Source organism: Cryptomeria japonica, chromosome 4, assembly GCF_030272615.1.
Source record: "Cryptomeria japonica chromosome 4, Sugi_1.0, whole genome shotgun sequence".
Classification (NCBI taxonomy): Eukaryota; Viridiplantae; Streptophyta; class Pinopsida; order Cupressales; family Cupressaceae; genus Cryptomeria; species Cryptomeria japonica.
In genome coordinates, this window is record NC_081408.1 from 347,117,121 (window position 1) to 347,128,875 (window position 11,755).

Below are 11,755 nucleotides of genomic sequence, written 5' to 3' on the forward strand. Positions count from 1 at the left end.
TAAGATAAATATTGATGGTTCTTCTAGAGGCAATCTTGGGCATGCGAGAATTGGAGGTGTTGGTAGAGATGGAATGTGATTTTCCTCTTTTTTGTGTATAAGGGGCAACTAATTAATAATTGTATGGAGGCTCTTACTGTTCTTTTAGTACTAGAGAGAGGATGTGCTCTTAGATGGCAAAATATTATTTGTGAATCTGATTCGTAGGTTCTTATGGATATGCTAAATAGGCAGAAGGTTGATGATGTTGATTGGGATTTGACGATCATGGGTAGACACATTCTTAGTTTTAGGGAATCTTTGGAGTCATATTCTTTTTGCTATGTTCCTTGAGAGTGGAATAAGGCAGTAGATTGTTTGGGTAAATGGGCTTCTAAATGATTAGATGGTTGGAATGTGGGAGAGGGGCCAATTGCCCCCCAGAGTATGCTCAATTTATTTAGGAGATTGTTATGGAGGATATGGGTTAGTTGTGACCCATTTTGGGTCACTTTGTTGTTGCTAGTTTATGTCTTGCTCTCCTTTCTGAGCTTGTTGGCCCTCTGATTTGTAATGCTCTTTCTAACTTAATAATTTTTTACTCCTTTTTTCAAAAATAAAAAATAAAATAAATTAATTAAATACAAAATAAAAATATATCAAAATCCAAATATTTATAAAAATAATAATTTTAAAAATAATTATAAGTGATAAATTCATTGAATTTACACATCATTAAAAAAAAGTAAAACTAACTTTCAAAGTTGATAATAATTTTTTTTTAAATATATATAAAATAAAAAATCAAATCATATATGAAATCACATAAACATTATAATTAAAATATTAAAAAAATATTCATCGTGTAAGCTGATATTTTGTAAAGAGGTGCTATCAACTTTGGGTTTGATTTTATTTATTTGACAATGAGAAGAAACAATCACGAAAATTCTGACTCAGGACAACTTGGCCAAAAGAGGATTTCAGTTCCCCAACAGATGTGTCCTTTGTAAAATTGATGCTGAAAGCTCCCCCCATCTTTTCCTTCACTGCTCCTTTGCCAAAAACCTTTGGGGGATGATCTATCACAAGCTTAACATTTCCTGGATCATGAATGAAAATGTGTTGCAGATGATGCATGAGTTTGGGGGCCCCTCCTCCAACCCTATGGTCCGTCAACTTTGGAAGCAAATTCCCCCTCACCTCTGCTGGAGTATCTGGAAGGAAAGGAATAACAAGATTTTCAGGGACAAGGTGGACTCGTTGGATTCTGTCTTTGTTGGCCTTCTTAAACTCATCCTACAGAACATTTTTGTTGCTAGGATCAAATTGCCCACCAATCCTCCCTCAAAATGGGATTGGGAGATCATTAGCAGCTGGAACCTCCCTAGCTCCTTTGCTCACTTTGATAGCTCTAAACATCTCCTAAGGCAGAATACCATTTGGTCCCCCCCTTTTCCTGGCTGCTTCAAACTCAACTTTGATGGGGCAACTTGTTTGGGCCTCGCGACTAGTTGTTGCTTATGCTGGGAACCTGAATGGCTACTCTAGCAATCAAGCGAAAGCTATGGCCTTGGCTTGGGGAATATGACTGTCCCTCTCCATAGGCATAACAAATATTGACATTGAAGGGGACTCTAAGCTCATTGTGGATGTTGTCAAAGGGCGGAACAAACTTAACTAGACTATTGAAAGTATCATCAAGGATATTCTTAGGCTTATAGCTGGGATTGACTCCTTCTGTATCATGCATGTGTATAGGGAAGGCAATGGGGTTGCTGATGCTCTCGAAACCCTTGGATTATTGAAAATTGGCCTAAGATGTTGGAGGAACCACAATTCCTTGCCTCCTCATGTTAACTCCCTCTTGAAGGTGAAGTTATCGAAATTCACTCCTATGATATTGCTCTAGTTTAACCTCTTCTGGTACTCCCTCTTGATGCTTTGCGTCTCAAGAGGATTTATTTTTTAAATTTGAATATGGGGAATATGCTGACGACTACCACCAAATTTTGGATGAGATGGATTAATTAACAGGGGAATATGCCGAATACTGCCAGCATGTCCACCAAAGGGGACGTGTGTGCAGAAATCATGTTTGGGTATGAATTTTGCGGTCACCTCCTCATGATGATCTGGAAGGGTGATGAAATGTCTGGATGTTGGCCTCGCTAGATTGTTCTCAAGGCTAGCCATATGAAAATGCCATGTGCCACTGGTATCATTAATTGAACTAGCTTTGATTACTTGATAATTTCCTATGTGCCTAAGGTCCTGTCTTTTGTTACGATTAATGACTCTCACAAGTTCCCTATTTCCAAGGTCATTAATGGCAATAATTTTGCTTTTTGGTGCCTTGTTAGTCGACTTAGGCTTAATTTATCTGACCCCTAAAAAAATTTTAAATGTATTTTCTCTAACAGTTGCATCCTTAACATTCTCTACGTGGCTTTGCTTATGTCCCCTGCTAAGAAAGAGCTCTCGGACTTGGCTATGGGGGGTGACAGTGCGTTACGAACTTGATTATCCTAATGATTTTAAGAAGGATGCCTTGGTCTGGAATTACTATATGGAAGGTGGGATTGCTGATTTCATGGAGCACCTTACTGGCCATGATGAGTAGCTCTTGGTCCAGTTTGCGACCTATTGGTTTGGCAGAAGGGTCATGATTGGGGGTATCTCTTTTGAGGTTTTAGGGGATTCTATTGCTCAAGCGATGGGTCTCTCGCTGGAAGGGAGAAAATGGAAGAGGACTAGCCATGTGTCTAATAGTGAAGGTCTGAAACACTTCTTCAGAAACAAGGAGGAGTTGGTGAAATTACAGGGTGGTCTTGTCCGTGAAGAGCTGAAGCACCCCTGGAACCAAATCTGCCTGTTAATCATGAAACACTTTACACTGGAAGGCCGCTTCAAGGTATTTTATTACTACCACATCCCTTTGCTCAATCACTTCCACAATAATGACCTGATTTGTTTACCTTTTTTCTTATTGCATTCTTTGGAAGCTTCTATTAAAGAAGCCCTGAATCCCAAGAATGGGGACAAGCTGCCAATTCCACTTCACCAAGGCCTTATTTATACGCTCTATGATTACCATAGGTCTCTCTGCCTTCCTAGGAACTTAATGTTGGTTCATCCCTTTGCTTTGGCTTCGAACCCTTTCACAACCTTCTCTTCTGGCCTGAATTTTCCTAGGTTTCTCCAATTTGCGCAGAATGCCCTTGCGATTGCCCAATTTCCCCCCTCTATTTCTATCATTGAAATTACCCACTCTGTGTCCTCTCCCTCCATTGGCAAGGAGAAGTTTCTTACCCCCCCACCAAGGGCAAAGGGAAATCTTTGGCGAAGCGTAAAAGAATTGTCATTGATGATGACTCTTCGTCAGACAATGTGGAGGAGGAAAACCCCTCTCTGGACATGGAAGGAAGGAGGAGATCCCATAGACTTGTGTCTAAGGGATCCTTGCCAAAAAAAAGTGAAAACCCAACATGTCTATGATGCTGAAGAGGATCATATTGATGACAAGGAGGGGGAAGATCTTAAGGATGTGGACATTTCTGGGCCTCCTATGTTTGCTGGAAATGATAAGATGGAAGGGGAACCTGTGGCCCCTATCAACCTAGTGGACTTGGAAGAGGTCATGAAAATGGTGGGCCTAGAGGATATGGGAGCCCAGGTGGTTAGTGCCCCTGCTAAGGATGCGCCGAAGACAGTTGAAATTACTAAGGACAGAGTGGACCTGGAAGCGGAGATGGGGCACAATTTCGAGTAGAACAAGGAGGGCAGTGCCACTGATACTTAATTCCCACAAGGGATCCCTACCATGGAGAAAATCCAGAGTATCAACACAAATGTCAAGACAATCCTGCACCAGATTGAAAGCTTGGCGCCTCTCCTCGATGTGAAGGCCATCATTGATGAGGTTAAAGAGCTGAAATGAAGGATGGACGTTTGTGATACTCAGATTATCAGTGTTAACAAATTTTGCCTGCATGTTCTTCATAGCTCGGCTCTGACTCTCTCCCTCCTGAGAGAGCGTACTGCAGACAATGATGTTGATAAGAAGGAGGCCAGGGAACTATATAAGTTCCTCTTCAATGAAAGGAACAAGGTTGTAGATATGACAGGGGTTCACAAGTCGACCCCTTAGGTCTTTTTCTGCTGGTTTGGTTGGGGTTGGTGTCCCTTGTTTTGTTGGTTCGAACTCTTGGTGTTTTTTGGTTCTAAGAGACTTTGACTTTTAACTGTTTTTGTGCTGTTATAGTGCCGTTGATAGTTCATGCTATGTAAAGGGTCAGTGCCCTAGTTCTCACTACTTTTTTAATAAAAAACAATCATGAAAGAAAAATGTTAAGGGATATCTAAAAAAAATGTTTATTTGCCATTTTAACTTTGCTCCGTTGTGCATCTATCGATGTTCAGACTACGGTAGTTGACACCTATATTAATGGCTTGCTATTTAACATGTTTTCTTTCAAAGGACAAAGCTTATGTTTCACTAACTTTTATCACATCTTTTGAATGGAAAAATGTGATCGACGAAAGAATGATGAAGGAAGAAAAATCAAATGCTTGAAAACACTCAATTGTATTGCATTGAATTTATATGATGTCAACTGTTGATGATTAAATGACATGCCCTGCTGACAGTATTTTATTAATAAATAATAAATAATGTACTTGCATTTTTTTTTCTTTTCGAAAACTGAATTTTATAGTTACACAAATCAATAAGAATAAAGAAAAATGATATTTTTATAATCATTTAAAATAAAAATTAAATTTAGATTATATAATTTTTGATGATTTTTTTTTTTAATTCTATGTATTCATTGGTTAAACTAATTAAGGAATAACATTTAATCATTATAAATTTATTGTTACATATATATTTTTTGATTGGTTATGACTTTTTTATACTGGATTTGCTAACCAATGAGGGTCACATTTGGGGGACCCCCTCCCCGTGGTTACATTTCTTTCTTGGTCTTGATGTATTGACACCTCCCAATTTTTGACTCATGCTGATCTCGAAATCATCTTCTCTTTATCACTTCACTCGTCTCTCCTTATCGCTTCATACATCTCCTTATACCTCTCGCTCCTTATCTCTCCATGTGGTCACCTCATCTCTCCTCAACCGCGAGCACCCTTATCACTCCACCAATCGCGACCCATTATCTCTCCATCTGCACAACTCTGAGTAAATGACCCCTTGTCACTCCATCTTTCGCTACTCTAAGTGCACGCCAGTGTTGGGTTCAATGCTGGTCAACGTCAAGTATGCCGACACCCAATCCACGCTGGACAAACACCGTGGCAGTGGGGAGAAGCGCCAGAAACCTCCATTTGAAATGACCCACATAAGAGTCAAACCAATGACATCGTATCAACATGGCTTGCAACTTACCGCTGCATTGTGGGTTGAACCCCTCATTGTTACATAACTAGCAGTTGCATGCTTTGTGCCCGCAACAAGAAGCCGATAGGCAGAATTTGTGTAAATGGAAGATGGGTACTTTTAAAAGTGTACCATTACATTTGATCATTTTTATTTATTAGTGAAGTAGAAAAGAAAGAGATAAACGTTTAAAAGGAGATTGTTAATCTAGCATTTGAAATATTTTAATATAGAAAAGCAATTTTCTGGCAAAGTGTGTCATATTCATAATTAGGCAGAAAACAATGATCTAATGTGAAAAAATTCTGTTTTTTGAATCACTAAATTAGAAGTGGGCATTGTATGACGAAGTCTAAACAAGTGAATAAAAATTTTAAGATGAGAATTGTTCTGAATCATTGAGCATACAAGCTGGAACTGCGAGTGTTGTGTCGATGTCATTTAAAGAAATGAGTAGCACAAAGTAGAATGTCCAAAATTAAATATCATTAAAATTCTCAATGATACATTATAACAAACTATGCATTTATAGAAAGAATGCTTCATTTATCTCATAATAGTCTATTTATTTCATACAGAGTGGTTTTCAACAGCCCTTTAGCACTTTCAAAAAAGGAAGTTCTAGTGAAGATTATAAGTTAGTGGAATAAAAAGTATATTCATTTACTGTTTATTAATTTAAAAGCGACTTTTATTAAATACAGTAACATTCTAGGACACATCTATTTTGGCTTCAAAACGATAGTACGGATTGACTAACACGCGTGTTAGTCGCGCGTTTTACATCGTCGATTTTGCAATAAACGACTGCGATTGACTAACAAGTCGCTATCACGCTGTACAAAAGATCTGTTTTACTTGTATGCCTAGGCACGGATACATTATGACCAAAACAACATATTATATAGGGCAGAGTACATGCACTCAAGTTCTTTGAAATGAATATGCACTTTATTTGTTCTAAATTTTTGTGCCCATTTTTAGTGAATGTTTTGATTAACCAATAGGCTATATTTTTTAATATCTTTCACTAGGAAAGTTGTCTCATACTGGATAAAAATCTTCCAAACAGTTCAAACAATCCTTGCCTCAGGCTTGAAAACAAATTTTGACTCAACAGCCAATATTTTCATTTAAAAGGCTGCAAAAACCTTATCTCAAGCTCAAGAATCTAGTACCTCTAAAATCACAATATTTTTACATCACTTTTTATTTATTGTTAAAAGATTGATCCAGTAGCTTAGGAAGACTGATTTTGGTTCGTCTCATTTTTTAGGAAATTCTGTTTTGACAGGGTTTCATAATATTTTTCGTACAAACTGTGTCCATTTTTTCTCATCAACATCGTTAACAGCATGACACAATCTTGTGCACAATCTTGAAATAAGTCATTTGCCATGATTTCAATTTTCAGCTGACCTGACTATGTTCTCCTTAACACCTCTTGAGCCAAAACCAAAAATGTACATGAATCTGGAGCTATCTGCTACTACACAACACAGTCTTCTTTTTTTTGCTCCCCCTGTGATGAAAAATGCAAAACAGGAAAACCTATGCCAGAGGCTTCTAGACACTACATAACTCTCTCAACATTTGCCACATCCAAACGTCAAGGCATGTGGGTTATTAACAAATTCCATCTGATCCTTGAAAACCCCATATCCCTGCAATGAACTGACAGAGCTATAGTTTTATGTGCATTCTCTTGCATTGATATTTGGGAATATATCTGCCACACATCTAAAACACCAATCACAAGACGACAAAATTATTTTCATCAAAATTTTGTATAAAAAGCATGTATGTTGCAATGACACATTAGGAAGGAAATTATACAAGAAATCCTGACAGTTTGATTGGCTAAATGGAGAATAGATTAATCACAATTTAACGTTGGTGCAAACAACTTAGATGATACTGTTATAAGGCTAGAAATCAAAGGACAGACAATGATACTTAGTAAATCACATTCAACTAAATTAGGTGATTTTAATCAACACATATTAAACTCTTTCTAGAGTTTAATGTCTACTTTTTCACCGATTTATCCAAGCTTGTCATCTCTGACAATTTTCAACTAAACATGAAATTCATTTCACCATTCAAAATATCCTCGGGAATAAGTTTATCATAAGAAGATGGCTTGGCCTCCATGATGCAATTTGGAACAAAACCCAATTAACACGTGGATAGGGGAAAAAAATTATTAAGTATTGTAAATGATAAATCTATAAAAAATATGCTTCATCTGAAAATATGCGGTTCATGATGTAAATAGGAAATACATTAAAGAAACATTCCAGTTGCCAAGACAAAGATTTATCACCTACGGTATTACATAGATCAAACTGTAGGAAGGGATATGAGGCGGTCGTGGAAGATGCGCTGATTTGCAAGTATAGAGAAGAATGTACATTTATGCAAGAATTTGCAACATGATCACCATTATCTTCTTCAAAATGCAAGACTTTGATAACTTATCAATAGTAGCCTTTATAATGCCATTTGGTAGAGCGAAGAATATGGCAAGGCCACATGAAAGGAGCACTCCCCACCACTGCAATTGACGTTGATCCTTAAACGAATCACAGAATGTAATGGTGACTGTTAAAGTCAAGGCAAGAATCATGAAAAACCACCACTTTGGTATTGCTTTGTCCTTTCTCACGAGCCTAGAGTGCACATCCATTTTTCTGTCTTAGAACGTATGTATCCTGAGATTCCATATGTCTCTGCAATTACAAATTATAAACCATTAAGACTATAATTTCTAAATCTAAAAAAAAATCAGAATCAGAATCATATTATAGTGAAAGGAATAGAGAAATATTACTTTGCATTGAAGATGACTGGGTGCATGACTGCGGCAAACAATGTTGCAAATTCTATGCTATAAGAAAAAACAAAAAAAGTGCTCATATGTAACTGGCCATACTTCTCATAGGAACAATATCGAATCAAAGTTAGTAGACTTGATATTTGACTTTGATGCAGACATTATTTAAAATGAACCATTTAGTTAAATCTAGCAATTGATCACATATTGATAGATCGGTATACTTTTGTATGTATATACTAAAACCAATTCCACTTTTCTATCATAGGTCAGGAAGAATCACCAAAGTAATCTCAAACTTAATAACTTGTGTTCCTTATAAATGAAATATAAACAATCTACGAAAAAGATTCAACTCATCAAATAAATTATAAAATATTTGTTTTGCATTGATCCAAATTATCACAAAATAAGATGATGTACATAAAATCTATCACCTTGAATGGTTCCAAAAGCTAAATTGCAGCTCTAACAATCAAAAACCTAAAAGAGCATGCAGATTTCCATGCAACTTCCAAATGTGCCAGCAGTAAAATAGATTACTTGAAGAAATTAGAAATTATGTTCTTCATTGCAAAAGCCAAATTCCCTGAATGAAACTTCTCACATAAGGATAAGAGATTGACACTCATGCTGAATTGATTGGCCACAACCATGGAGAACACAAAGATTTTTAACCAAAAGAAATTTCTTGTGCATGGTCTAACAAAATTTCTATATATAGCTATGCTTTTGAGTATTTCCAAATTCAAAATGTAAAGATGGTTAGAGTTTAACAACTTCTTTCTAAATCTAAGACAACAAATAACACAGGAAGTGTCATTTTCCTGCTTGCAATGATATATAGCAAGGCAAGTTACCAAAGTGCTTGAAAGATGAAACTTATACTCAAACAAAGTATTTCACAGTACAATTAATCTTTAATTTAATATTAAATAAGCATCTTCTATACTAGTATAGGTTCAAATGCTATTGTCCAACCAAGCTGCATTTAAAAAATTATCTATATACTAAATGCCGAGGATTTTTAATCTGAGATTTACAAAATTATCAATGTCTCGAATCAAAGGAAGTTAACTCTGAATTTTACTTTAATGCAGGTTCTATATTTGAAATGAATCACTTTGTTAATTATGGTTTTGACGTCTTTGGTCAATCAAATGTAAAACAGTATGAATCTCTATTTATATGCTAAAACTAATACCAAATTTATGTCATGCATCTAGAAAGAATTACCAAAATAATCTTGGGCTTGATCACTTGTGGTCCTTTTTAATTTCATGTTCAATTGATAAATTAAAAAATATGTGTTCTGCATTGACTGAAACTTAACAAAAAAAATGATAAGATGATTCACAGCCAAAATGAGATCATCCAGAAAAACCATGTCAATTAGAGGCTCCAAAAACTTGATAAAAAACTTGATGTTCATCCTAACAATCAACTGTCAAGAGAGATGCATATATCACCTAAAAACTGTCACACATGTCAAGACCAGATCTGACTACTTCAAGAATAAGACAGAGTCAAACAACTTCATATAAGAAGTTAACTCTAATCAATGTCTCGAATCAAAGGAAGCTAACTCTAATCAATGTCTCGAATCAAAGGAAGCTAACTCTGCATTTTACTTTAATGCAGGTTCTGTATTTGAAATTAATCACTTTGTTAATTCTGGTTTTGACGTCTTTGGTCAATCACATGTAAAATGGTATGAATATTTATTTATATGCTAAAACTAATACCAAATTTCTATCATGCATCTAGAAAGAATTGCCAAAATAATCTTGAACTTGTTCACTTGCGGTCCTTTTTAATTTCATGTTCATAGTCTTATGAAACAAAACAACCTACAAAAATTCCAATTTCTTCAATTGGGTATCTCAAAAATCCATTTTAAATCATATCACACACATATATATTTAATAAAGAAAGTCAAATTATATATACAGATCGGCAAACACAAGTACTGCTAGAGAAACAACCAAAGAAGCTAACACAATTGTAGCTGAAATATAAAAATCGAAATTCAAAACTTGGATACTTGAATTCGTTAAAAGTTGGCGCTAGATAGCCATTTCAGTACACCTCAAAATCTCAGATCTATTATCGAAACCCAAAAACATTATTGAAAGGAAAAAGAAAAACTTAAAAAGATACCAGAAAACAGAATCATATTTTGCATAAAATATAGCAAAGTCTAATACAAACGAAATATAAGGAAATCACACCTTAGCCATTGTATCAATCTGATCTTCTCAATTTCCGGCCAAAGAAAATTGCAAAATAGTTCAAATTTTGAACCCAAACATTTCCATATGCTTCAAATACTTGTCCTTCACACTACAGCACGACTCCATGATTTTGAGCATGGCAACGCATCCTTCCACAAAATTGTTAAGATAAACTAGTGTGTATTACCGATTAACTGCAAAAAAACCCAAAAACCCCAAAAAATTACATCCTATAAGCAACTGCAAGAACAAAAAATTAACCGTATAAAACCTAATTGCCCTTACTCTGTGAATAAAAATGCCCAATTTTTTATCTCGCATGGAAATGAGGGAAATACCGGTGCATTCAACATATAGGTATCTAAAAAACATAGATTCTTCTTCCGCCATTATCCACAAACAAAACAGAAGCTAGGTTCTTTGTCTTCTGTAATTTGACGAACCCTAATGTTTTAAGAAATCCCTACTCAGCAGAGGCTTTGGATATAAATGAAGGCAAGCAAAAACGATATTTGTAGAGACAATAGAATGAGGAGCATATGAGTTTCTTCTCTTCATCCTGAGCATCAATTTTCTCTGAATGCAAAGTGAATTCATCGTCATACTCTGCGAGGCCACCATGAACTGGTAAGCATTCAAACCAATAAATGTTTGTCCAATATTGAGTGCACCACCATCAAATGTTCAACTCAAATGAATTAACTTCGCTGACAAATACGTAGAAGACGTACTACATACATGTCGCCCAAAAATTAATACAATGTTATAAATAAAAACCTTAAACGTATTTTTTAGTTGGCAGAAAACTTGACGGAAACGTGTCGGAAAATTATTTTTTCCGGATGGCTGACACTTTCCCGATCAAAAAACCCCATACTAAAAGCCTATCGGCTTAATTATTATTATATATTTATATTATTAAAATTATTGTTTTTATTTTTGAAAGTCAAATAGCAATATTTAATCATTATAAATTTATAATTGTTATATATTTGATTTTATATATTTATATTTATTTCTATAATTATTATTTTGTAAGATATTCTCTCTTCATATTAGAATTTATTTTTAATTATATTATAAATTTTTAATTTTTTTTTATAGTATATTTTGTAGCACTGTTTTAAATTATTTTACTTCATCGATCAATCACAACAAGTATGATGATATTGACCTGAAATATGTGATGAGATCCAAGTTGAGAAAATTAATCTTTAGACCTTTGAGACCAACTAATATATATATTATCTCTCTCTTTTCTCACTATACAAATACATACACCAATCTTATTATATGTATCTCTTT

The 11,755-nt window shown here is 35.2% G+C and overlaps 1 long non-coding RNA gene across 2 annotated transcripts; it reads right to left on the bottom strand.

Moving 5' to 3' along the window:
* Positions 1–6,741: 6,741 nt before the first annotated feature.
* Positions 6,742–11,322, bottom strand: LOC131874766 (uncharacterized). Of its 2 annotated transcripts, XR_009372137.1 has the most exons (5): positions 10,789–11,318; positions 10,448–10,644; positions 8,214–8,270; positions 7,707–8,112; positions 6,742–7,120 (listed from the first exon to the last, which is right to left on the bottom strand). It is a non-coding gene; the product is annotated as an uncharacterized LOC131874766 (long non-coding RNA). The 2 variants fall into 2 exon arrangements; XR_009372136.1 differs by lacking the exon at positions 6,742–7,120 and having other exon boundaries at positions 7,579–8,112; positions 10,789–11,322.
* Positions 11,323–11,755: the final 433 nt, after the last annotated feature.